Raw genomic sequence first — 3,243 nt, 5'->3', positions numbered from 1 at the left:
GCCAAGGATGTTGAACAACTAGTTAAGTTTTTTGCAACCATTTGTGATTCATCTATTGGATAGAATATTCAATAGAGTTTATTGAGAGTCTCTGTTTAGATCTGTGTTTCATTTTAAATTGGATTATTTGGCTTTTGATATCTAGATTTTAAGTACTTTTATATTTTGGCTATTAGTCCTTTATTGGATGGGAAGTTGGCAAAAAAGCTTTTCTTGTTCTATAGTCTGCTGCTTTGTCAAACAGATGGTGTCCTTTACCTTACTGAAGCTTTTCAGCTTCATGAGGTCCCATTTATTAATTGTTGACCTTAGTGCCTGAAATAAAAGTGTTCTGCTCAAAAAGTTATCTCCTGTGCCAATGCATTCAAGGCTATCCCTGACTATTTCTTCTATCAGGTTCACCTGATCTGATTTAGGTTGAAGTCTTTGATCCAACTTGGACAACTTTTGTGTGGGGTTATACATATGGATCTATTTGCATTCTTCTATATGCAGGCATCCAGTTTTACCAGAAATGTTTGAAGACAATGTCTTTTTTCAGTGTGTATTTATGGAATCTTTATAAGAAATCAGGTGACAAAATAGTTGTGCAGATTTTTGTCTGGGTATTCAATTCAATTTCATTGATCAATTTTACCTATTTTTAATGTGAATACCTTGAGGTTTTTATTACTCTGAAGTATGTCTTGAAATAAGGAATAGTGGTATATCCAGCAGTTCTTTTATTGTTCAGGATTGTTTTATGTATCTTGTGTTTTTGTTTTTCCACATGAAGTTGAGAATTGTTCTTTCAAGGTCTGTGAAGAACTGTGATGAAATTTTTATGGGGATTGCAATGAATCTGCAGATTGCTTTTGGTACGATGGTCATTTTTGCTATGCTGATCCTACAGATTCATGAGCATGGGACATCTTTTGACCTTCAGAAATCTTCCTCAGTAGATTTTTCTAAAAGATATGGATGTTGGCATTTGGCAAAGGCTATTTTAGCATTTAATGAGATGATCGTGTGTGTGTGTGTTTTTTTTTCTTTAAGTTTATTCCTTTAAGTTATATGGAGGATTGTATTGACTGATTGTCATATGTTGAACCATCTCTGCATCTCTGGGATGAAGCCTACTTGATCATTGTGGATGATGCTTTGTATGTGTTCTTAGATGCAGTGTGCAAACAATTCATGAAATGTATTTTCATCTAAGTTTATAAAGTAAATTGGCCTGAAATTCTTTGTTCATTCTTAATGTGGTTTGGGAGTCAGGGTAACTGGTGCCTCATAAAATAAATTGGGCAATATTCCTCCTGTTTCTCTTTTGTGGCATACTTTGAAGAGTATTGGTATGTGCCAGAATTCTGCATTGATCCCTTTTGCCCTGAAATTTATTTGATTGGAAGACTTTTAATGAGTGATACCTTCAATTTTACTGAGATTATAGGTCAATTTAAATTGTTCATTTGATGTTGATTTAACTTTTATAAGTGATACCTATCAAAAAAGTTATCGATTTATTTCACATTTTCTAATTTGGCAGAGTATAAGGTTGTACATTATGTTCCTGTTATTCAATGTATATTTTGGTGTCTATTGTGATGTTACCCACTTCATTTCTGATTTTATAATTTTGATATTATCTCTCTGTTTTTTTACTTAGTTTGGAAAAGGGTTTATTTATTTATCTTGTTGATTTTCCCAAAGAACCAACTCTTCCTTCTTCCTTTCATTGATTCTTTGTATTTTTTATCTTTGTTTCTATTTTCAGGGCTTAGTTTGATAATTTCTTGAGATCTACTCCTTTTGGGTATGCTTCTGTCTTTTTATTCTAGAGCTTCAGGTGTGTTGTTAAATTCTAGCTTAAGATCTCTTTTTGTAGGTACATAGTACTATGAACTTTCCTCTTAGCACTGCTTTCCTTATCTGTAATAACTTTCTTGATAGGTATCACTTACCAAAGTTAAATCAAAATCCAATAAGTTTATGCTGTGTTTTCATTTTCATTGAATTCTAGAAAGTCTTTCATGTTTTTCTTTATTTTTCCTCAACTCATTTTGTTGTTGTTGTTGTTGTTTTTGTTTAGTAGAGTTAAGCTTCCATTATTTTGTAAACTTTCTGTTAATTCTGTTGCTGCTGAGATACAGTTTTTGTTCACTTGCTTGTTTGGGGGGATTTTTTCCATTAATTTGTTTATTCATTCTCTTTATGTCTGGATTGATGTGCCCTCTCAGTTCCCCCCTCATACAGGGCATCCCCTCCCCCTCCCCTTCTCCTCTGAGAAGTTAGAGGCCTACCTTGAGTATCCTCCCACTCTGGCACATTAATCTCTGCAGGGCTATGTAATTTTAATTTTGTAACACCTATACTTGATAATGGATGTTAAACAATTTAACCGCCCTTCTAGCCCACCACCCCTCAGAAGTAGTAGAACATAAAGGATATAGGGGAAGTGGACCTGTTTTAAAAGGGTACTTTGGAGCAAATCCCATCTGTTGTGTTTTATCTGTTTTCAAACATTTCATAGATATGCCAGCAGTCTAGTTAGGTAAAGTCCGGATATCAAGCACAAATCAGAAGTTGTGGCTCTACCCAGTAAAGATAGCCAGGCCTCATCCTCAGCAGTAGGAAGGACCACAAGGGAGACTGTGGAGAGCCGTGCGTGCCTCGGAGCAATCGTCATTATAAGATGGTGCTGGCCTCCGCTGTGCCTAACTAGTAAACAAGCCTTGTATGCAGGTGTGAGAGTAAACTCACTCCTAGTCACTGCCCATTCTCGGGGCGTAATAGTGGGGTGATGGGCGAGCAACAAATCAGGAGCTGACACGCCATATCAGGTGCTGAAACGCCATGGCTGAGGGCTATATAAGCGACTCCATTTTCTGGGGTCGGGGTCTTCCCTCTTGAAGAAGCAATAAAGCTTTTTGCTGCAGAAGATTCCGGCTGTCCCGAGTGTGTTCTTGCCGGCGAGAACCGTAGCTCGGGATAGGAGACCAGGAAAAGTTCTTGGCTGTGCCTCCCAGCAAAACAAGGATCGCTGATGATAGGAGACCAACAAGCATTGCACAACTATCTCTTTAAGTAAGCCTAGCTCATTCTACATCACTGTCTGTGGAGTCCTTTTAATATTCCCTCCAAACATCACATGTCCTCCATGGGTCTTGCCTCAGCATGTGTCTGACCACAGCACAAGAGTCTGTCTCAGAGGACATAATTCTGCCAATCAGCCTAAGCCCCAGAAGCAGCAAGAAAATGCAA

The sequence above is a fragment of the Mus caroli genome, unplaced genomic scaffold (genome assembly GCF_978045245.1).
Source record: "Mus caroli unplaced genomic scaffold, Mus_caroli_1 scaffold_10, whole genome shotgun sequence".
Classification (NCBI taxonomy): Eukaryota; Metazoa; Chordata; class Mammalia; order Rodentia; family Muridae; genus Mus; species Mus caroli.
The sequence above is the reverse complement of the archived record's forward strand: the minus strand, read 5'-3'. Positions refer to the sequence as shown.